General features: G+C 46.9%; 1 protein-coding gene across 1 annotated transcript in view; it reads right to left on the bottom strand.

Annotated features, from left to right (window-relative positions):
* FAM20A (FAM20A golgi associated secretory pathway pseudokinase) overlaps nucleotides 1–25,172 on the bottom strand; it is a 373,784-nt gene that overhangs the window by 306,225 nt on the left and 42,387 nt on the right. The gene's annotated exons all lie outside the window — the stretch shown is intronic.

Here is a 25,172-nt window from a genome sequence, read left to right as displayed (position 1 = left end):
TCGACTCAGGAACGACGTCCATCTCCCCCTCCGGATTCTAAAAATTACTTTGATCAGCAGAATTCTCAATCTGCACAATACTATAATGATGACTATTGTTTCGATAATGAGGACGTTGATTTTCATACTAGCTAGGACAGCCAAAGGCAAAGTAAGGGAGTCGTATCAGTTCCAGTAGATCAGGAAGGACCTTATGTTAATGTTATGGCATTAGGTGTTACAGAACCATTTCTCTTGGATACTGGTGCTATGAGAAGTTCCATAATGCATTCTAAACTCCCTGGGGCACCTTTGTCTGGCTTAACAAATGTTTCTGTGGGATTCTCTGGCGCCCCAGTTTCAAATCCTATTTCTTGTCCTTTGCCCATTTCCATTGGTCCATACGATTTGGAAGCTCCACTCCTTTTAACAACAGGATGCGGAGAGAATTTATTGGGTTTGGACTTATTGAAACGTTTACATGCTACCCTGTATTGTTCACCCTCTGGTGTGCACCTCACTTTGGGTGATAAACTGACTTCTCCGATGTATGTATCTAAAGAACAGCTACCACCCGAGTTGCGTTCACTTCCTGCTACACTTTGGGCTGTGGGTCCGAATGATGTTGGCTTATTGCAAATTCCACCATATGTGATTACTGTTAAAGACAATGTTAAGATGCCACGTGTTCCCCAATATAAAATATCTAGTGATGGTGAGAGAGCTTTGTTGGCCATTGTTCATGATTTGGTTCAGAAGGGTGTGGTTGAAGAGACTAGAGGGAATGTTTGCAATAGCCCTGTTTTACCTATTCTCCAACGTACTGATCCCTCTCAGCCACCCGTGTACCGTTTTGTAATTGATCTTCGAGAGGTCAACAAAATTGTTGTCCCTCAGTTCCCTGTTGTGCCAGATATAACAGCCTTGCTTACTATGAATCCTGCTTCAGCGGTTTGGTTCTCGGTTATTGATCTTAAGAATGCTTTCTTTAGCATTCCTATTGCTGAGGAAAGTAGGGATCTCTTTGGCTTCTCTCTCGGAGGCCGAAGCTTCCGGTTTAAGCGTGCACCTCAGGGCTATTGTGAAAGTCCTTCTATATATAGTCAAGCTTTAAAGTCTCAGCTTGACAACTTTTCTGAACCCTCAGGTGCTACTCTTTTCCAATATGTGGATGATTTGTTGATCGCTGCTGATTCGGAAAATGTCTGTAAAATTGCAACTGTGTCGATCTTACGACATTTGTCTGACTTACATCATAAAGTGTAATCTTCCAAGTCACAATATTGTCGACAAGAAGTTACCTATTTAGGTCATCTCTTGTCGAAGGAGGGAAGGCGATTGACTCCAGAACGTATTCATGCAATTGCACGGATGCCTGTACCGTCCACACAAAGAGAAGTGCGTGCTTTCTTAGGCATTACTTCTTACTGTAGACAGTGGATTCCAAATTTTTCCCTACTTGCTAAACCTCTGTTGGCACTTACACTTAAAGATACGCCCCAGCCTCTGCCTCGGACTGATGAATGTCAAAAGAGTTTTTCAGATTTACGTACTGCCTTGTGTTCTGCTCCTGTGTTTGGTACTCCAAATTACAGTAAACCTTTGTCGCTCTATGTCCATGAAAGGGAAGGTTGCGCATTATCACTACTGACGCAACAATTCGGCGACAAACAAAGGCCGTGTGCCTATTTTTCTGCAACATTAGATCCAGTAGCTAAGGCATTACCTAGTTGCCTTAGAGCAACAGCAGCAGCGGCAATTTCTATTCGTCAATCTGCTGGACTAGTGTTAGATTATACTCTTAATGTTATGGTGCCACATGCAGTAGATACTCTTCTTAACAGGACGAAAACTCAACACTTAACGAGTGCTCGCTTGTCTGGATATGAGTTGACACTTCTAGCTAGTCATATACACATAAAAAGATGTAATGTTCTGAATCCAGCAACATTGTTGCCTATTTTGGATGCGAACCATGTACAAGATCAGCATGATTGTTTTCTTCGCACTGAGGAAGAAACGAAGGGTCGAATAGATCTGAAGGATACACCACTTGTGGATCCGGATGGGATCCTATGGATAGATGGGTCTTGTTTCAAGGTTCCTAATGGCGAAATGACAGCTGCTTATGCAGTAACGACTTTGTACGCCGTAGTAGAAACTGCACGCATTTCGCATAACTCAGCGCAAGCTGCAGAATTGATTGCGTTGACAAGAGCATGTGTGTTGGCGAAAGGGAAAAGAGTAACTGTCTATACTGACAGCCAGTATGCCTTTAGCGTTGCCCATAGTTTTGGTCGTTTGTGGAGGGAAAGAGGATTCTTTACCTCCCACGGCACCAAGATACAGCATGGTCAGTTGGTAACTGACCTTCTTGAATCACTTGCTCTGCCTACTCAAATAGCGATTGTGAAGTGCAGTGCGCATAAAAAGATTACTGATGAAGTGGGTCATGGAAATGCATTTGCAGACGAGATAGCGAGGGAGACAGCGAGGAATATTGAAAGTCGTATGTATGTTGCGGGCCCTGCAAGATGGGTCGCAGAAGGTGGTATGTGTGAAGACACAGTGGAAAGTGTGAAAGTGATTCAGAAGGAGGCCACCGAGAAAGAATTGAGTACGTGGAGAGAGAGTACGGGAATGTTGGATAGTATGGGATGTTGGACGGAATTGTCAGAGCATCAACGATGGTTGCTACCAGATGCGTATGTACTGCGTGTAGTTACTATGGCCCATGGACCAGCCCATATTAATGCAAGGGGTATATGTAAGCTTTTAGCTCCAGTATGGTAGAATGAGGGTATTCCTAAATGTGCAGAAAATGTGGTGAAACATTGCATTGTTTGTTTGATGCACAATCCGGGAAAGGGAACACCAACTCCAGCAGGTCACTTTGCACCCCCTACGTACCCATTCGAGGTACTGCAAATAGACTATATCCATATGGAACGCTTTAATAATCTCAAGTATGTCCTGGTGGTGGTTTGTGCCTTTTCCAGATGAATAGAAGCCTACCCCCTAAAGGACAACACTGCCTTGTCCACTGCAAAAATACTTTTGAAAGAATTTTTCCAGAGATTTGGTTTGCCGCGCATTGTCTGGAGTGACAATGGAAGTGAATTTGTAGGTCAAATTATGCAAAAGGTGTGTGTGGGTCTAGGCATTAGACAGAAATTCCATGCGGCAAACCATCCTCAGTCAGCAGGTCTGGTAGAGTGCTATAATGGCACTCTCAAACTTAAGTTAGCAAAGATTCAGGCCAGCACGGGCCTTTCTTGGCCTGATGCCTTGCCTTTGGCACTCCTTTCAACTAGAACGACTGTTCATTCTCGTTTGGGGCTTAGCCCATACGAGATTGTGTTTGGACACCCAGCTAATGTCTGGGGAGTCCCCAGACCCAAAAAGTACTCAGATATTCTGTACCCGTTGTTGGTTGACTATTTGCATGATCTCACCACTAAATTGCATGTTATTCGTCAACAGGTCCAAAACGCTTTACCGGAGGACTCCTCAGATCGCGGACACTCCATCCAGCCTGGGGACTGGGTGTGTCTCAAGAACTTCCAGAGGAAAAAGAACTTGGAACCTCGCTGGGGGCCGCCGAGACAAGTGTTACTCACAACTCGTACAGCTGTCAAGGTCCTGGGAAAGAAAAACTGGATCCACGGCGTGCATTGCAAAAGGGTACCATTGCCTTTACCTTATGACCAGTGGGTCCGAGAAGGTATCGGTGATAGTGAGTGCGAGAAGGTACCCAGCTTCGTACCGTTCAGCAGTGCACGCCTGGATTGGACTAGCTCAGAGAAGGAGGACGATGATGTCTTACAGGAAGCTGGACCTGTACATCTGAGACTTGACACTACAGATCCCGAACATTTATTCAGGGACCAAACAACGCCTGGAAAGAGACGATACAATCTGAGAAAGTGATTGCCTAAAGACAATTAATTTTGGTTTCCTTTAATTCTGTTTATAAAGAAACATACCTTTTTTTCCCTTATCCATCAAGTTGCAGGGTCACGGTAGGAGTCTTGAGCTGTGACCTGAATAGTGAATAGGTCAACAGGACTTTCAGTGTCATAGGACGGCTAACAATCACAGCCAAGTGATTAAGGAAGATTATCGTGAGCAACGCCTTTAGAGTAATGGATAATACAGGGAAAGGAAGTGATATTGTGTGTAAATATCTTTATTCGGCAAATTAATCACCATAAAAGAAATACATATGCATATACATTTACCAATTCTCCATAAAAATATTAAAACGAATAAAAGAAGAGGTACACACAGTCACTAATTTGCTACCAGCGAATGCAGCATTAGACCGTTGGGACCCCCGGACGCAGTTTCAGTAATCTGGAGCGCGTCAACCACGCGCTACCCAAGAATTTTGCCACCCCGCAAATCATAATGGAAGATGAAGTGTCCGTAGAAAGTACACGTAGTGCCTGGCTATGACACCTCAGCCCCAGTTCCCTGCAGACCGGTTTCAACCAAAGTTTCCGCGCCCTTTTGTAAGCTGGGCAGGCAAAAAACAAATGGGCCACAGACTCCTTTGGTGCCACACAGCCAGGGCATGAACGCAGGGGGGCACCAGAGTTTGACCACCTCTCCGTGAAATCATGCACCGGAAGCGTCCCATATCGCAGTTTTAGATATAGCGCTCGATCTAGAGGTTTAGTTATCAGGTCGAGGAAGGGCTCCAATTTTCTCACACATTTAAATGACAAAAATTGATCCGTGAGTGAGCCCCCATCCGCAGCCCTCAGCACATTACTCTGTACCCAGTCCCAATATAGCTTTTTGATCACTTCCTTGGGTGGTGGCGATTGTGACTCCCATGCATCGCTTAGCCCCAGGTTAAGAGCCAAGTCTTTCAATCTATTCAACCATCCTATTTTTTTACCCGTGTCCAGTAGCAGAAGATCATCCAGCCCTTCAGCATATTTTGCAAGCTCCGCAGTTCTTCTCAAACGAGTCCAAAAGAGCAACGGGCGTAGCCTTACCAAGTCCTTTAGTGCTCTTCTGCCCAGATCTAGTCTCAGGGGGATCAGTGGGGTGGAAGTAGGAAGAGCCACCACCTTCCTTAGAAAGTTGTTTTCCGCTGTCGATAGTTCAGAAACATTTTCAAACCCCCAGAGTTCAGAGCCATATAATGCCGCAGGAAGAATCTGGCCCTCATAAATGGCCATTGCGGGGGAGACAGGTTTACTACGTGATTCATGGAGCTCCCTCAAAGTCACCCCAGATACTCTTTGGTGACTGAGTAGCATTTTGGCCAAATGATTCTTCCAGGTCATGCGACTGTTTATCCGGACACCAAGATAATCAAAAGACTCAACCAACTCCAGAGGGACGCCATTGAGCAGAAAATTATTTTTGAATCTTTTGGAGGGGGAGAGTGCCATCAATTTAGTTTTTGAGGTGTTAATGGTTAAGCCTCGGGTGGTACAGAAGGAGCTAAACCGGTTCAAGAGTTTTTGCAGACCCACTGGGGATTTGGAGATTAATAAGGTGTCGTCGACGAAGAGTAAGGTGGGGATTCTTTCCCCCGCCAGGGATGGGGCATCCGCCTCCTCCCCCTTCAGATGGTCCACCACTCCATTCACGAATAGGGAGAAAAGGGTCGGAGCCATAACGCAGCCCTGGCGTACTCCTCTCCTCACAGGGACCCTATCTGTTAACTGTCCCTGGGATCCCCATCTGACCCTCGCGTAATTCCCCTCGTGGAGCTTTACGATTAGGTTAAGGAGACCACTGGGAAATCCCATCTCCCCTAGGATTTTCCATAATTTTGCGCGAGGGACCAGGTCGAAAGCTGTTTTGAGATCTATGAAGGCCATATATAAACTGCCTTTCTTGATGGTCACTGCCTTCCAATAGATAGCAAAAAAGCGAAAGACCTGGTCCATCGTCCCTACCTTTCTTCTAAAACCTGCTTGTAGGTGGGAAAGAATACTGGCCTCCTCCATCCAATCTCCTACTCTTGAGATGCTGACCCTGCCAACCACTTTCTGAATTATGTCTATCAAGCTGATAGGTCTGTAGTTTGCAGGGTCCTCTCTTGCCCCCTTCTTGAACACGGTCACTACCTCTGCACCTTTCCAAGAATCTGGCACCTGGTGGCCCCTACTAATCAAATTCATTATTATGGCTATTAATTTGGCCCAGGCCTGTGGGTCCACTATCAACAGATCTCCAGGGATCCCATCCTGCCCGGCTGCTTTCTTGGGGGTTAGATGTCTAATTGCCGCCACTACCTCTGTGGTCGTAAATGGAAGGTCGTCCACCCCTAAGGAGTCCCCCTCACCCAAACTATCTGCCCCAGGGCTGGCTGTTTCCTCAATGCCTCCATACAGGGATGAGAAATGATCAAACCATTGCTGACTAGTTATGTGTGCAGCCAAAGGTTGCGATTTCCTCTGTCTAGTTCTATTAATCAAATCCCAAAAAAGGTTCGGGTTCCTACTACTCACGGCATTGGATAGGTCCTGCCAATGCTGTTCCTCCCACTCGCGTTTGGCCAGTGATAATACTTTCAGGTAATCCTTCCTGGCCGCTCTAACCAGCGAAGGATCCCCAGAAATCAGGGCTTTTGTCAAGTTTTTTCTTTTACCCTTACACTGGTCAGTATACCAAGGTTTATTAAGAGTGGGGGGTGTAACAGTAGCCCTATTGCTTTTCCCTTTCGAAGTAAAAAATTGACCAACTTGATCTACTGTGGCTTTATAAGCAGAATCAAGGGAGGGGTAAGGAAGCCTACTAATCTGGTCTTCACCAATCCAGACCTCCAAATCTGAAGACAAGCGCTCTACCAAAGATTTAATGGCCCCTAGATCGTCCTCCTTAAGTTTAGCCTTATCCCATTTCAGTCTGCGATTGTTATTATATGGGATAACCTCTTTAGATGTTTTTGAGGTGACTTTCGCCCTCCTGTCTTTTAGGGTAACCCAGTTAAACTTGCAACACAGGGGATTGTGGTCGCTATCCTGACTTGGGTAGACCTCCATATCAATAAGGTCTGCCCAGAAACTAACATCCATTAGGATGTAGTCAATTAGGGACGGCCCAGTAAGTCTATTGAAGGTCAGTGCCCCTACCTGATCGGATATAGTCCTACCGTTAAGGGCTCTTAGCTTGTGGTCCCTAGTCAGTGCATTAATTTGAATTGCCCTAGCTGACCATTTCCTAATGGGGGGCAGGGATAAGGTTGGGATGGACCATTTTGAATCCTCCTCTTCGATACCCAAAGGATCATCTCCGAGGAGGGGTTCAAACGTACAGTTAAAATCACCCCCCACGATGATCTTCGCTGATGACGGACAATTGGCTAAGGCGGAGTCCAGAGCTGTTAAAGTCAGAGAGGCAGAGTCCCCAGGGGCCCCTCTAGCGTAAACATTGAAAAGGTCAAGCCTACTACCCTCCACCTTTCCTCTACAGGAGAGGTGGAGAATATCATTACACTCCAAGGTGTGGCGTGTAACCACCCAATCCAGTTCTATTTTGATCCAGACCGTGAGGCCCCCCGCTGGTCTACCCCTTCCCTTGCTTACTGCTGGAAAAAAGTGGGTGGTATACCCCGCTTTGTGTAGCGGAGATAGGCTCCAAGTTTCCTGAAACAGGCAAACATCAAACCTCTCAATGAACATGTGCCACTCTGGAATTTCTAACTTCCTTTTTAACCCCGCGATGTTCCAGGAAAGGAGGTTTATTACCCACCTTCCTTTTGGCACTAAGGTGTATCCCTCCCCGGTCCCACCCTCATTGTCCACCATGGTCATACAGCACCCCCCCTCCTGTGCCAGGGGGATAGTAGTCACAGGACAGCCATCCGTGCTAGTCAAAGGCCTAGCTGACATAGAAGTCTCAGTAATATTGTTGGTAATAACAGTTTGAACTGAGAGTGGCCCAACTTCCTCTATATCTACACTGCCACAGAGTCGTTGTGAGGTCTCCCCCTCAGGGAGTTCACTTGACTCCCCCCCGGGCGCTGAACTTCAATCGCAATCTTCCAGCCCGGAGAGCTGAGAAAACCGATTGTAAGTGTCCAGCGGGGTAAAAGGTCTCAGACGACTCATCCTGGTGTCGTGATTACTCGTGTGTCTATAAGAGATCGTAGACCACGCAAGGTGCTGATCAGGCACCAAGGCAAAATGTTGTCCATGCTGGGGATAATTATTATTAAAGGGCAAGGCAAGAGAAGGCCTATAGGATTGAAATTTATTTGGATATTTAAAAGGGGTAGCCTCTGTCCTGGGGTAAAAATATGTTAAGGCCCGAGGGGTAATGCAGGTTTCCCCGTTTCCTGGTGGCCAATTTAAAATATAATCAACAGCCCGAGGATCTCTAAAATTAACCACCACTATGTCCCCCTCTATATTTTTAGTTCTACTCCCCAGCCAATTGATCCGTCTAACATGGACTATATCCCCATCTATATTGGGCGCTATCGGCCTGAACGTTCTCAGCCAATGAATAATTTTATTCTTGAGGTCAACGTATCCCTCCTTCTTATTTTCCGCTAACTGAGGGACCCCTGTTAAGACCACCACAAAGGGCGCTGCTTCTGGGGGAATCTCCACTTGTGGGGCCTTTTTGTGTGGTATCTTGTTATTTCGATCTACCCCTTGGATGTTCTGATTACTGCTTGTCGTGGCCTTTAAGATTGGTTTATTAGGGGCATCACCTAATTCGGTTCCTGGTGGCTTTAATTGTTTTGGGGGCGGTGGGTTTTCGGAGGGAGGGTCAACTCTACCCTGGGGCTGTAGAGTTTGCTTGGTCGGCTGAGCTGGGGCGGGAGGGTTTTTTTGAACTAAATTAGGAGGGGGCATTGTCGAGGGTGTAAAATGCGCCACCCCACTCCCCTGGGTTTTAGTCAGAGTGGCCATGCTAGTTATTCGGTCGTTGTGGCGTAGCACTATGTGTTTTAGTATGTTTATGTAGTTTATTAGCATGCATAGGATGGCTTATTCACGTCCTACAGTTGGTACCTGTTCCCGCTTCTGCCCCTCTAAATCCCTCTACTACTGTTTCTCCGCATAAATTTTATTCACTCCCAGACCACGAGCAAATGAGAAGAATGGAATATCTTAATAATTCCTTCATTCAACTGTTACACCAACATCAATTGATCGTAAATGTTACTGATTGTTGGGTCTGTGGTCTCATACCACATAATACACAAAGAGGAATGCCGTATCTAGTCCTCCCCTTGTCATATGAAGGTTCTGCTTGGGCCTATCTGGCTATGTTTTCCAATGCATACCAGAACTTACTTCAATATCCTTCTGGTGGATCCTATAATGGTGGAGTGGATTTCAGTCACAGTTCTTTGATAAAGGGTATTGTAACGATGGCAAAGATTGCTGACATTATCAAGATTCCTAAAGACGAGAAGAGAGAATATGATGGGTGGAATATAACTCGTTATACTCTCAGCCTCACCGATAAGCTTAAGCAACAGAGTTCTACCCCGATTTGGGTACTACCCCAAAGAGGTCGTTTGTGCTTTTAAATAAATGGCCAGAATACCAAAACTAAGCAAGAGAGGAGCAATTGCTCCCATACTTATGTCTATACTTCTTCTACCCCCGCACCATTAGTGGCATCGCAAGGTACATATTTTATCTGTTACGACAAAGCTTATACATGGCTTCCCCCATATTTCTTGGGGACGTGTTATATAGCTTTTCTCCTCCCTCCTACATATACTGCTCCTGCTGATTATCATAAAAAGAGAGTTGCTAGAGGAGTTGTAGATTCGGAAGATACAGCAGGGCAAGAAGGAGGGGATTTTCTGAAAGGGTTTCTTCCCTTTTGGGGTCCGATGGCCAATAGCAAAAATATCAGACAGTTGGTCCTCGTGGTTGATGCCACAATCAATGTAACTTCTGGAGCATTAAATAATTTGACTGCTGAGCTTCAGGCGGATCAACTTATGACATTATAGAATAGAATGGTTTTAGACATAGTCCTTGCAGATAAAGGAGGAGTCTGTAAACTGATTGGATCCAGTTGTTGCATTTATATTCCTGGCAATGCCCCTACAGTATACCAAGCCATCTCTAAGCTACATGTCATCTCTGAGTCTATTCACCAAAATACTGGAGATTGGTCTGTGATGGGATGGTTGTGGGGACTACTGTCCACTTGGGGATGGAAAGTGCTAACTTTCCTTGGAATGATTCTAGCACTCGTCTTTTCTTGTTGTCTTTGTCTACAGTGTGGTCCAGCCATCTGTGGACTTTGTGCCACGATCTGTGCCTCCAAACCAGTAGCACAGCAGACAGAACACATCAAGATGATGGTGCAACAACATCTCAGTGACCTCATGACCATTGATATTGACTCAGACTAAAATGGGTTCCTTTGTGCATTGCCTGAGTATGGCAAAAGGAGGGGCTGAGGTTACATAGTTTTCGGCCCTACTTCGCTACAACCGCCATTTTGTGTTTAGTCGCCATTTTATGTTGCCTCACTCAGGCAGCACGGCTAACGCGGTAAAATGGTCTTTCTGCCTTTTTCAACCGCTCCATGTTTTCCTCGTTAAAGAACAACCTTTGTCCTTGTGTGCGATACTGATGTCAGGGTCTGGCCGAATTCGCAAAGCCGTGTCTAGACTGATTAATCCATGTCTTACTCCACTGTTTGGGTCCCACCATTCTTCTCTACCTTATCTTATTTAACTGGCCTTCACTATTCTCTTTGTGTGTTCTCTTGTTACATAGCCCTTCTTTTGAAGCATTCTACACATGTTTTGCCACATGCAAATTGAATTACGGGCACTAGTGTTGATTAACCTGAGGGGAGGAGAGCACACGGGGTCTGAAAGAAGGGTGTGTTTTAGACATTCGATAGCTTGTTTTCGAACTATTCCTATTTGTCAGTTTTGTGGATATTGGGAGTTGTCATTGTAAACTTGTGTTGTATAATAGACTGTGCGCCACAGATTGAAGTGGCAGTCTCTTGAGAACCTACCTGTGTGGTACTTCTTAGATAACTGTGCTTAGCTGCAGCTCATAAAACTACTTTTCTACGCCTAACAGAGTGTCTCGTGTCTCTGTCGGTTGAGGCAGGTGAACTCGGAGATCTTAGGCGTGCCCTGCGCCGCCTGGCCCATAAGGTCAGGTTCTCCACTGCCCAGCTCTCCACCAAGATGGGCAGCTTAATTACACTTACCCACATGTAACGGGGAGTTAGATCATCCTACAGCGATATGGCAGATTCACTCACCATAGACTTGATAGGTTAGGATCCACTAGGTAGGAGTACAACATATTACAGTATTAATATTCAAGCATATATTCTCTGTAATAAGCAAAATGGTTGCACTGTTTATCTTTTTCGCCATTCTAGTAATGCTAATCACATTATTCTGTTTCATTTTATTTATTATTGCAGTGCAAGAATTTTACTCAAAAATCACAATACTTCAATAAATATTGAAATGCTTCACTGTGTAGTTCTTTCTTGTGTATCTCTTTGAGTATGCATAATTAACTAAGCGAAAGGGATCCTAATCGGTTACCACAATTACCTTGGGGAGTCAGGGTTGTCATGTCCTGAGGTTGCAAATCTATCTGTTAACCTGTAAGGTTAGGGGTACAGATGATGCACTGTGAGTAAGCAGGACATATCCCGATGCTGTGCGTGGAATCAGTTTCTCACAGTTCTGATAGTTATGTTGTCCAACAAATACACCGTTTTACTTGGGACAATATAAGCCGTACAATAATAAAGTTGAATTTGTCTTTCACAAAACATGGTTTTACTCCCACAAAACAATGCATTCACATCTGGATTTTTAGGTATCTTAAATCTTCCACAAGGGACAGAGAGGATGTTCCAAGATAGAAATGATGCTAAAGTGTGGGAACATTCCAATCCTAATTTTAGTGGGTAATTTAACAAACTTTATCTGGTCCCTGGCCACACTGGAAATGGTCGGAGATTTACTGTTGTCAAATGGAGCAGAAACATCGACCACTGACTTAGGGCATCCTCAGGGGAAATGAGCAAGAATTTGTGATTTGGGGGAATGTGCTTTTCTGAACAGAGAAAATCAGCAACTGCTGGTCAACTCGTGTGCCAGGGGATGAGATGCCATAGCAGAGCCTCATGCATAAAGCCTACATGGAGATTTTACTGAAAGGTTTAACAATTACTGTAAATTGTAGCTCATATTTCGCAAAGCCACTTGGGTGTAGACTTTGATGTCACTGCTATGAATAGTACGGCCACAGGGCTACTGTACGCAATTCTGTGTGGTTGCCCCTGATCTTTTTCCTTTTTCTGGACCATGGCCCAGATGTACGACCATTCATTTTTGCGAGTCCCAAATTGCATCAAATTGTAACTTGCAATTCACGACTCGCAAAAATGAATGTACAACTGTGTCTCAGACACTGTTTGTGATTCCCAATGGGGTCGTAAATTGCATGCCTCATTATTATTCATGAGGCTGTCGCAATTTGAGACACCATTTGGAATGGCTCGCACTCACTGGGATGGTGGCCTGCTGGGGTCAGCAGACCAACATGTCTGTGACTTCTTTTTTAATAAAGCATTTTTTTTTAAATGCATCCCGTTTTCAGGAAAACGGGATGCATTTAAAAAAAAAATGAAACTTTTCAGTTTCATTTTTTAAAGGCAGGCAGTGGTCCCTGGGACCACTGCCTGCTCTTAAAAACTGTTCTTGCGGCCATTCACAAAAGGGAAGGGGTCCCCTGAGGACCCCTTCCATGTGCGAGTGGCTTACCACCCTTTTGAAAAGGGTGGTAAACTGCGAGTGGTCGCAAAACAATGGTACATGTCATTTGCACTTGCTATTAGGAAAGGACGCCCTTGGCACGCCCCTTCCTGATAGCGAGTCGCTAACCATATTTTGCGAATCGCTAGTAGGTTAACGACTCGCAAAATAGGGTTAGTACATTGAGGAGACCTTTTTGCAGTCGCAAATGGGCAGAATTCCCCTTTGCGACAGCAAAAAACGGTTGTACATCTGGCCACGTATATTTTCGTTGAAGCAGATAGCCACCTACCCCAACAATAATCCAGTTCCGTACAGCTACCAAATAAAACACAGATAATAATGCGCTTCAAGATGATTTTGGTGTATGGGGTTAAAGTGACAGATAATATGGATTAATGGCATGGGAAATGTGAATTCGTTACTATCCTCAACCTCCTATTTGGCTTGCCATCTCTAATTTTCTTTATGAATACCTCCAATATGTTTAACCTACAGAAAAAGACTTAAGTCCCTTTGCTATATGTTCAGACCTAAAATGATTCATGATTGACTGAAAAATAAAAAGGACATTCACAACAAGTGATGGCCAGAAAACAACGTGGCAGAGATATTAAAAAACTAGCCATATCTAACGGGAAACTGAGCAGCTACAACAACAGTTTCGTGACCAATGCAAATTATCACGATTTAAAATAGCAGAAGAAAACCAGATAGCAATTACACAGTATTAAAAAAGCAATGACGATGCCGTTGTTTGGCAGGAGTTGCATTACACCAGTCCCACCAGGACCCACACAAAGTCTTTATGAAGTAGAAAGAGTTTACCCCTCATCAGAGTTATACTGGTTTGATGCTTCAGGACAATCAAGAGGATTTTTACAATCTATAAACGTTGGTTGAATGTGTCGGCCATGCTTTGGTCGCGGAGGGGCATGTATTTGGAGCTTGTATTTATATATAGTTGTTTTCTGTGTTGAAATATCCCAATGGCAGAGAGACAAGTATACACCCCTTCGTGTTATGATTGTGAATTTTAGCTAAATCTACATAGAGCTTTGCTTGTGGCTCGGGACATCTTACGGGTAAACAAGCAGGAGGCTCGCAGGAAAGTTCCAATAGTTCGTCTGACAAAGTCCTGAAAGCCAACGTTTGACGTGACAGGAAGTGAAAGATGCACCGCGCCTCCTTCTAATCCGTATTTGTATCTGCTCCCGCTGAGCATATGCTGCAATCAGTAAGGCCAGGCAGTGAGCATACACTGAGCTATGGTCATACTCTGCGCCTTACACTGAGCCCGTAACACAAATACAACAGCACCTTATTTCCACAGTTTCTGTGTATTTAGTTGGGTGATGCAAGTAATGTAGGGTTGTTAGGGACAATGATAGTTTAGCAGTCGTCTCTAATGGCACTATCCAAGCACCCATGGAACTCCACTTTCAGCTGTTTTATCTGTCAGTTCAGACCAGGACTCGTGGGCCTCTTTGGCCCACCCATGCTAGTAATGTTCACATGCGAGGGCAAGCTTCATCTGGGGGTAGAATTATATGTGTAGCTGGCAGTGCACTAAACAAAAAAGTTACAAACGTCCAAATAGAGTCAAACGGCTCTGTTGATGGTATTTAAAAACAGCCACACACCTCGGAACAGAGAGCGCTTCCGTATCTTCCGCTGGCACCTTAAACAATTCTCGAACAATGGGGAGGGCTACTCACATGAGAACATCAGACAACTATGATCATATTAATCAGCATACAATGGTGTGGGTCTGCCCCAGCTGCTGGAGTACAGCCTGCAGGCACTACTGGCTTGACACTACTTCACAGCTCAGTTCAAGGCACTTAATGGATTTTTGGGCTGGCAAAATATGTAAGACTATCTCTAGGTAGAAATTAGAGGGGGGGAGTTTGAGAATACCCAGATACATAGAGGTTTTGTGGGTGTTCCCTAACTTCCAAGGTAAACCACACTTTAGATCACCCACTTTCTCAACCCAAAGGTGTAATTTAACTCTGAAGATATCGCTGGAGTTGGGTGGAGAATTGCCGTCTCAGTGACTGGGTTTAATACTTACCAGGAATCGCTTTGTGAATTTATGACAGGCGTAAAAAAAGGTAAATTTGATGATAAACTTAGGTTCATGTCTGAATTTACATTTGTATGTAGGCCCTTTGAGACCAATGCTGTTGTGTCGGCAGCACCATCTTTTTGACTTTTTTGCATTTTACCCATAAAGGGTAATAAGCAGGTTACATCCAGTTCTCTGTAGCTAGGACTTAACCCAATGAACTATCTTTATTGAAGAAAGGCTTTAAGCAACATCATCATTTAGAGCATTAGACATGTTATGTTATGTTATGTTAGTGGCATTTGTAAAGCGCAACTGTTACCCAAGGGTGTTCTGGTGCTATCTACAGTCCTTAAGATGAAGCGTACATATGAGACCAGGGTTATTCATCAAAAAGCCAGTAGATCAGTACTGTTTCTATGGTGGAAATGGAGGTTATTCCAGGCTCTCGCTGCCCCAGCCACAAAACTCCTGCCTCCCCAGCTGGCTTTTTTTGAAGTAGGAACTACTACCAACTTTGTTCCAAGGGAGTGAAGTGGTCTATTGGGGACATACCACTGAAACAGCTGCTTCAGGGGGTCTGGACCTATACCCTGAAGGGCCTTGTAGACAGTAGAGAGTGATTTAAACTGCACTCGTTTCTTAACAGGTAGCCAGTGAAGTGTTCTAATATCCCACAAGACTGAAGCAAATTTGGCAGTCCCGGTAAGCAGTCTGGCGGCCGCGTTCTGTAAGAGTTGGATCCTATGCAGAAACCACTCCTATATGTTACGGCATAGTCTATTACAATAGTCCAGCCTTGACATTGTCAATGCAGTGATTACTGGACATTGACTATCCTTAGGTAGAAAAGGCAGTATTTTTTTACATGTTCTAAGAACAAATGACGTGGCTGAGGCTACTGCATTAACTTGGTCACCAAAATTGAGTTTATCGTCGATCAAGACTCCCAGTTTTTTACTTTCCTAGTGGGGGTCGGAAGAGAACCCAAGGAATTTGGCCACTAGCTTGGGGCCCAAATCTTTGGGTCATTACCAAACAGGATAACCTCTGTTTTGCTGGAGCTAAGTTTTAGACAATTTTGGGACATCCATTTGCCCACTGCTTCCATACAATCATGAAACCATTTTATCATCCCCATCTCCTGCCCCGGTAGCAGCAACACCACAATTTGAGTGTTGTCCACGTACGAAGTCAGACAAAACCCAAAGGATTCGATAAGAGGGGCAAAGGAGGACACATAGACATTAAAAAGCATAGGGCTAAGGGACGACCCCTGAGGGACTCCACAAGGTAGTGAGAAAGGTTTGGAACAGAATTCACAGAGTGAGACTGTTTGCACTCTGTCCGAGAGGAAGGACTTCAGGAGTTCCCATGCTTTACCCTGGACTCCACACTCCTGCAACCGGTCCATCAACAAATCATGATCGACCGTATTGAAGGCCTCGGACAAGTCCGGCATAATCATAGCGGCTTTACCTCCCCAATCAAGTACAGCCCTAATCTCTTCTGTTTGATTTTAAAAGAGCGGACTCCGTGCTGTGTCCCTGTCTGAGCCCATATTGTGTGGGATCTAGCACTTGCGCTTCTCGTAAATAAGCACTTAATTGTGCATTCATTCTTTTCTTTACTCGTTTAGCTGGAAGAGGGAGACGCGATATGGGCCGAAAACTATTAGGATCCTTAGGGTTCAAACTGGGCTTTTTAGCAGCGGTAGTATTGATGCTGTTTTCCAGGCTTTAGGGAAATATCCTTCTGCAAACATTGCATTCATCAAGGAGGTAAGCATTAGTGCAATGGGTTACGGAGCCTGTTTTAAAACCACAACTGGACACGGATCATAACGGGAACCCGATTTAGCCGACATCAGAAGCCTATGTGTATCCATAATGGATAGAGGTGCAAACTCCTCAAGGGTTGGGTGGGAATTAGAAACTGGTTTGTATCCCTCCAGTACGTCCAGTGTCCTATCAATTGTTAGACCTTTGAACATGGAGTAAATGGCTTCCACTTTTTCAAAGAAAAATGCGTCTATTTCTTCACACTGACTCATAAGAATACTGGGTGCGCTGGGGTATGCCAAGCTAGTTACTATTTTAAAGAGTTATTTAGCTGAGTTTTTAGCAGAGTTAATTTGGTTAGTAAAGAACTCTTGCTTAGTTTGAAGAACTAGCTGTTTATAGACCATCAGGCTTTGTTTGTGCACACCTTTTTCAGCACCCTTATACTCTTTCCTCTAATTCCCCTCTAAATGCTTACAGATCAGTTTCTGGTCTTTAAGTTCCTGCGAATACCATGCAGCGGAGGGTCGAGCCCTATTCGAAACTAGGACTTTTTTTGGAGCTAACATGTTGCCGGCTACCTCCAGCCAGTTAGTGTATAGAGTAGTCGCCTCTTCTATATCTGTGGGCATTTGGTATGACGTAGAACTCAATAACTCTTCTAACTCCGTAGCCTCTATTTTATTCCATGCTCTAAAATCCCTTTGTTTCTTGGCTGGCTTATCCACGTATGATAGTTAAATGTGGCTAGCTCGAAAAGAACTGCCTTATGATATGACCACACTATCGGCAGCAGGCCCGTAAAAGGAAGATGCGGGCTGTTAAATACCATCCAACGTGTGCCCTGCCATGTGAGTAGGCCCAACGACTTGCTGCTTTAGATCTACACTATTCATTAGCTCTAACAGAATCGCAGTATCAGGGTCTACGTCCCTCGTCCTCGACCCAGTCATCACTCATGAGGTATTCCACAGACAGGAAACAAAACAGGAAACGCTTTTAGGCTCCACCCCCCCTCCTGCCAGGTGCTATATTACACTCAACCACCAGCAGTACATCCTGTTTTGTTTCCTGTCGGTGGATTGCTTGATGGGAGACGCTGGGGTGGGTGCCGGGCACTTACCTCCATCTTCGTCCTGTGGATCCTCCTCTGCTGGGCTCTGGGGGGCTCCCATGGACCTTCGTGGGATTTTTGGAGTAGGGCTGCTGGGCTTCCCTGTCTCCTCCTGTGCTTGGTTGACCTGGGCTGCTGGGCTTCTCTGGTTTTCCTCCTTCGTGCCCTGTTCGCTGCTGCTGTGCCCTGGATGGATGCCGGAGCTCTCCTGTTGGCAGGTAGGGGTTGGGAGAGCTGGTTTGCTGTTTGCGCGTCCCTCCCCTTGTTATTCCTCGCCCCCTTCCCCCGGGCCTCTCTGTACTGGTGGGGGCCCGGGGATGTTTTTCCATTGGGCTTCGTTTGTTTGGTGGCATGGGTCGAGGTGCGCTGGGTCTTGCGCGCTCCTCCCCGTTTATTCCCCTCTCACCCCGGTCCTCTCTGTGGAGTGGAGGCCCGGTGTGGAGGCGCTGCTGGTCGCGGCGTTTCTTGGTCGTGTCGGCCGGCGCCGATGCGCTGTTTCCTTGGACCGGGCTTCCTCTGTGTTGGTGTTTGGAAGCCCGCCCTCCTCTCGTGCTGCTTGTGTGGTTCCGCGCATGCGCGGTAGGCATTTCTTCCCCGACGGCTGTTTGGACGGACGTCCGGGTGGGCTCCGGGCGCTCCGGTCCTTGGGGGTGTATTTTGGTTTATGCCGCCCCCCCTCCGGGCCCGGCGGCCCTGCGGCCCGATTCTGGTGGTCGTTTTGGCGCTGGTGGAGCCTCGGTGAGTCGCTCCTTTTCTTTCTTCTTTGTTTACCGCGAGGGACTCTTTGCTTCTCTTTTTACTTTGCCTGCCCCTCCCTCTTTGCCGGCCTGGCTTGTTGGTTGACTAGGGTGTCGTGGGCTTGCCTCCCTAGTTGTTTTTTGAGGCTTTCTTGGTTGTTTCAGCCGTTTTTGGTCTGTTACGTTCCTCCCTGTGGGGGGTGATTGAGGTGTGCCCTGTATATGTATATATATAGGCGGCCTCTGGGGGGGGTGTTTGTGTGCTCTTGTGGTGTACGTTCATTTGTTCCTGCTTTGTGCGTTTGCGTGTTCATTATGGGGAAACACCATCGCAAGAGGAAGCATTCCTCTCCTGTGCCTCCCTCTACCTCTGGTTCCAGGGTGGCCTCCTCTCCTCCTCCTGTAAAGCGTGCCAGGGGAGTTGATGATGATCGGCTCAAGCGCCTTATCCTGGAGACTCTTTCCGATTTGAAGGCGTCCAAGAAGGGTGTTGCTGGTCTTTCTGGTTCTGCTGCACTTTATTCTGATATTTCATCTTCTGAGTCTGATGAGTCTTATTCGGCTGCTGTTGAGCTTCAGGGCAAATACATTTCCAGGGATCTCTTGCCTGACGTCCTTTCCCATGTGCGAGTTAACATGGGGTTTCCTGATGATTCTGCGCCTGTACCTCTCAGTATTTGCTTTTGCCGCAGTTTTGGAAGCCTGTTGCCTCTTCCTTTCCGGTCCATCCCTTTGTCTCTGATGTCCTGCTGAAGGAGTGGAAGGACCCTGATCATATTTCCATGCCCAGGTTTATGTCCAAGCTTTATCCCTTGCAGGATATGGCGGAACATTTGCCTGATTCAGTTCCTGTGGACTCTGTTGTAGCCAGTCTGGTGGGTCGTCCTTCTATGGCAGATGATAACATTCTGAAGGACGGCGTGGACAAGAAGGTGGATTCTGCCCTGAAGAAGTCTTATGCCGCCTCACACCTGTCTATTCGTTCTGGCGTTTATGGGGCGTATGTTGCCCAGTCTCTGCTGACCGATTTCAAGTCCCTGTTTTCATCTATGCAGGAGGGTGCCAGTTGTCCGGAATTGCTGGAGTCTATGGAGCGCCAGACGGAATTCCTGTCGGACATTGCCTTTGATTCTGTGAGGGCTTCTGCTATGTCCTGTGGTTCCTCTGTGGCTGCCCGTCGTAACCTGTTGCTGAGAGATTGGAAGACGGACGTGGCCCAGCGTTCCATGGCTTTGCAGCTGCCTTTCACTGGTGCCCGTCTCTTTGGTGACTCGCTGGAGGAGAAACTGCACAAGGTCTTCAAGGAGCGCAAGCATTCTTTGTCCTTTCGAGATCTTCCGCCCCGTAGGGGTTCCTCCTTCTCTGCTGCCAGGTCTTTCCGCCAGCCTTCCAGATTTCAGCATTCCTCGTTTCGGAGTCAGTGTGGCACTGGCCGGTCTTTTCCCCGGAAGTTTCAGAAGAAGTCCCAGAGAGGTGCCGGGTCTGGTCCGCAGCGTTCCTGACTATGCCGGCCTGGGGGACGTTCTCGCTGGTGGTCCGCCTCTGGTTGGTGGGAGGCTTCGCCAGTTCCTTCCTGCTTGGCGCCTGACGACCTCCGACAGATGGGTGCTGGATGTCTTGTCGAGGGGCTACCGGATCGAGTTCCTGTCCCCACCTCCCCCCTCCGGGGTGGTGGTGACCCCTTCTCCTCGGGATGCCTCCCGCCGTCTGGCCTTGTCGGACAGGGTTCGTTCTTTGGTCAGCAAGCTTGCGGTTGTCCCTGTTCCTATGGCGGAGAGGGGGTTGGGTGTTTACTCCATCATCTTTGTGGTGCCGAAGGTCACGGGGGGCTTCTGGGTGGTCATCAACCTTCGGGGTTTGAACTTGTTCGTGAGGAAGATCCCATTCAATATGGAGACTCTCCAGAAGGTTATCCCGCTGATCCAGTCCGGTTGGGTGTTCTCCACTGTGGACCTCCAGGATGCGTACCTGCACGTCCCGGTGGCTGTGAGGGATCAGCGTATTCTGCGCTTCTGCCTGGAGGGCCAGCACTGGCAGTTCTGCGTCCTTGCCTTTGGTTTTCGGTCCGCCCCTAGGGTGTTCACCAAGGTGGGGGCTCCCTTGGTGGCCCATCTCCATCTCCTGGGGGTGTCGGTGTTCCCGTATCTCGACGACTGGATGGTTCAGGCTCCGTCCCTGGAGGTCATGTCTCGCCACCTTCTCTTGACCATGAGTACGCTCAGGGAACACGGGTTCTTGATCAACTTGCCGAAGTGCCACCTGGAACCTGCCACTCGGGGGACCTTCATCGGAGCTGTGTTCGATTCTGTGTTGGGCACAGTGTTCCTGCCGGAGGCCCGGATTTGTCACCTTCAGTCTTTGCTGAGGAAGTTGTTGTCACGGACCTCGGCTCCCCTCCTTCAGTGGCTGGAGGTTCAGGGCCACATGGCTGCTTCTGTCTTCACCGTGCCCTGGGCCAGGGTTCATCTGTGCCCTCTGCTGGGGCATGTGCAACGGTGGGTCCCCTTTCCTGTCCTGGATTATGCGGTTCCTGTGCCCGTGTCTCTGGACGTTGTGTCTGCTCTTCAGTGGTGGCTGGATCCTTCCCACCTTTCCGTGGGGATGTTGTTCCGTCTGCCTCCTCCTCTGGTTGTGACCACGGATGCCAGCGCTTCCGATGGGGGGCGACTCTGGACCATTAGGCTGTGCAGGCTCGTTGGCTCCCGTCGGAGTCTCACAGGTCGTCCAACTGGAGGGAGTTGTCTGCGGTGGAAAGGGCGCTCCGATTTTTCCATCTTCATCTGAGGGGTTGCCATGTCCTGGTGAGATCGGACAACACGGTGTCTGTGGCCTACATCAATCACCAGGGCGGGACCCGCAGTTCTTCCCTGAACCTAGTGGCCTACTCCATTTCGGACTTTGGCGGAGGAGAATCTTCTGGCCCTGTCTGCTCAACATATTCGAGGTGTGGACAACGTGGTGGCGGATTCATTGAGCCGGAGGTTTCCTTCGTCTCTGTCCCTGTGCCTGGCTCCCCGGATTTTTCGCTTGCTTTGCCTGAGGTTCGGGACTCCGGTTCTGGACTTGCTTCCTCCCGGTCAAATGCCCTGGTTCCCCTGTTCTGCTCCAGGTCTCCGGAGGTGGGCGCCTGGGGAGTGGATGCCTTGTCTCTCCGGTGGCCTCCTTGGCTTCTTTATGCCTTTCCTCCCTTTCCTCTGATTCCTGCCTTCTTGCTGAAGGTTCAGCGGGAGGGGGCTCAGGTGTTGGCTGTTCTTCCGCACTGGCCGAGGAGGTCCTGGTTTCCTCTGCTGCTGGGCCTAGCGGTGAGCCCTCCTTGGCTTCTGCCCCGATACCCCTCTCCTCTGAGGTCCCCGTCCCCTCTTCTGGTTCCCCTCTCCTTGGTGGTCTGGAGGTTGAACGGTTGTCTCTTGGGGTCCGTGGTCTACCCGACCACATCATTTCTGTGATGCAGGCCTCTCGTAGGCCGTCTACTTTGTCTTCCTACTCGAAGCACTGGTCTTCTTTCTCGGTGTGGTGTTCCTCTTCTGGTTTGTCTCCTACCTCTTACCCTGTGTCTTCTGTCCTTCAGTTTTTTTCTGGATGGCTTTCAGAAGCGCTTTGCTGTGTCTACCTTGAGGGGCCAATGGGCTGCTATCCAGGCCTTCCGGGACCCAGATTCTTTTCTTTCTTCGGATGGCCTGTTGGTTTCTCGTCTGTTTCGTAGTTTTTCTCTTTCTTCGCCTTCTGTTCGTTCTCTGGTGCCCCCTTGGGATCTCTCCTTCGTGTTGGGTGTTTTGCAGTCTTCCCCCTTTGAGCCTTTGGAGACTGTGGACCTTAAGTTTCTGTCCTACAAAGTGGCTTTTCTGGTGGCCATCACTTCTGCGAGGCGGTTGGGGGAGCTTACGGCCTTGCGTTGTTCCCCCCCGTTTTTGTGTTTTCTGGATGACGCTGTGGTGCTCTCTTTGGATCCTGGTTTTGTCCCAAAAGTCCGCTCCCGTTTCCATTCATCTCAGGAGCTGGTTCTTCCTTCTTTGTGTTCTTCTCCTTCTGAGCTGTTGCTTCATTCTTTGGACCTGAGGCATGCCTTGTCCATTTATATGGCTCGTTCTGGGGAGTTTCACTCGTCTGACTCTCTCTTTGTCACCTTTGGTTTGGCTGGTAAGGGTAAGGCTGCTTCCAGGCTCACCTTGGGTCGTTGGATTAAGGCTGTCATCACTCTTGCCTATCGTGGTGCTGGTTTGCCTTGTCCGGCGGGGGTTCAGGTGCGTTCCACTCGAGGCGTGTCTGCATCCTGGGCTGCTTACCATGGTGTGTCTCTTGATGAGATTTGTCGTGCTGGGACCTGGGCCTCCGAGTCCACGTTTGTGAGGCACTACAGGTTGAATTGTGCCCTGTCTGACCGGACCAATTTTGGTCGTGGGGTGTTGCAGGCTGTGGGGGTTCCCCCTCCGCTCTGAGTTCTGTTTGTGTATTTAACTTTTCATATTGCTGCACTCATTTGTGTCTGGTCTGTGTTTTGCTGTGTTTGGGTTGCCAAAGGCCTGTTTGGGCGTTGCTTTGGTATGCCTCAAGAGTGATGACTGGGTCGAGGACGAGGGACGTAGAGGTAATGCTATGATTACGTATGGTAATCCCCATTACTCTTAGTCCTACTCGTCCTCGACCCAGTCATACTTCCCGCCCTCCCTCCCTGTCCAGGCCTTTGTTGCTTGGTGTGTCAGGATGTGCTGCTGGTGGTTGAGTGTAATATAGCACCTGGCAGGAGGGGGGGGGGGGGTGGAGCCTAAAAGCGTTTCCTGTTTTGTTTCCTGTCTGTGGAATACCTCATGAGTGATGACTGGGTCGAGGACGAGTAGGACTAAGAGTAATGGGGATTACCATACGTAATCATAGCATTATCTCTAACAGAATCGCAGTATCAGGGTCTGCATGCACCTCCACATGGAAATTAAAGGCGCCCAGGATGGTATAGGAGCTGGCACAGAGACCCTTTTCCATCAAATGTCCCAATGAAATTCTAAATGGTAATGGTGAGTTTTAGCTCACCTAATCATGCACTGTTCACTTGGTGCTCCGCACCTTAAAAAATAAAATGTTTAAACACACTCTTTTTGGTTGATTTTTACACTTGTTCGTGCATTTATTATACTCTTCTTCTCTGTTTTTTGCTTATGTTATTTTCAATATTCATAACAATTGCCTTAAACATTTGTAAATACATTTGCATCAAAACTTATGTACATAGCATTATTTTACAGACATTTGTGAATAGGCCCACATTTGTAAACAGGCCCAATGCATTTCGGCACCCGAAGTTGTGCCTTCGTCAGGGGCAATTCTGCAAGAGATGAAAAAGTATTCAATGTAAGGGTGGAATATAGTTTATATGGTTGATCATGAGGGTGTACAGGTATATTAGATCAATAGCGTACCTGGTATCAACTGAGGTGCTATAGTTGGTATGCTTGGGTGGTAACCTGTGTGTCTGAAGCACTATGTGAATAAACAGAGAAATAATAATGAGGGCTAAGGTTGTCATAATTTTTTTTAAAAGGCCGCTGTGCCTATGATAGTAATCACGACATACCTGCTTGTCTTGCTCTTGATAAGCTGTAACAACAAGCGTATATTTAATGAGAATAAAGGTCATAAGCTAGAAACAACATAACCGTGTTTCAGTGAGATAAAGTACCCTACCTTGTCTTCGTTACTGTGGTTCTTAGTCTATAAGATCAAAAGATTGTAACACCATTACTAACTCGTAAATAATAAACGACTCAAGTCTCACGCGCTGATGTTCCTTAACGTTAAATACCTGTCTGGCGAGGAAACTCGATCGTCATGGAAAAAGCCGCTGCTCGATGAGTGTTTGCTCGACTGGGTCTCGGGAGTGAGTTTCATTAGAGCTCAAACATTACGTTACGTGTGGGCGATGTAAAAACTAAGGGCGGGCTCACTATGTGAAGATCACTAGATGCGGTGGTTACTATGCGCGCCATCTTGGGATTGTATTCATGCTAATGAGACCGGCTCTATCCCTTGACATAGTCCTTATGGGACATGTAATAAACGCCCTAATGTCGATAAGATGATGTATCAAGGTGTTTTCGTGGGCACGCAGTATTGGTGCGAATCGCAAAATTATTCGGCTATGGAAATATGGGTGTATTTATTTTGTTTGGAAAAATATAGGCACACGTGTGTGCTCATTTCTCATGAGTTTGAGCCTGTGACAAAAAAGCTGGATCTTTGCTGGTGGTTGCTTGAATGCTAGCCTCGGCGGATAGTATGATGCCCTCTTGTGTGGCTGATATTGGTCCCCTGCGTATTGATGTTTCTCTGTCTGTAACCAAACTTTCTTCCGAAGAGCGATTTGATGGTGGTGTTTTCTTGGGGATAAATTGACGTCGGGCATAGATGTCAGCCCATGTATATACTTCGTTGAATTTATAGTCTATAGTGTCACGTTTATATTTACGCAATTTACCCTCCTGTAAATCTTTTTCGTATTTATCCAATTTGATGTTGATGTTGTCCAGACTGATCTTCCAAGTATCTATTTCCATTCTGGCCTCTAATTCTGACTTTAGTGTGTAAATCTCTTCTTCCAGTTCACGTATGGTTTTGGCTAATTCCTCAATTATAAGTAGGATCAGATCCAGGGAGCATTTGTTCAGTATGCTAAACCATTTGTCCATGAATTTTGAATTAAGGTTGAAACAGCAATAGTGATGTAAATGTAGTCTTCTTAATCATCGTATTT

Source organism: Lissotriton helveticus, chromosome 7 (assembly GCF_964261635.1).
Source record: "Lissotriton helveticus chromosome 7, aLisHel1.1, whole genome shotgun sequence".
NCBI classification, from domain to species: Eukaryota; Metazoa; Chordata; class Amphibia; order Caudata; family Salamandridae; genus Lissotriton; species Lissotriton helveticus.
Note: the sequence above shows the minus strand (reverse complement) of the source record. Positions and strands in the feature narration are given on the sequence as shown.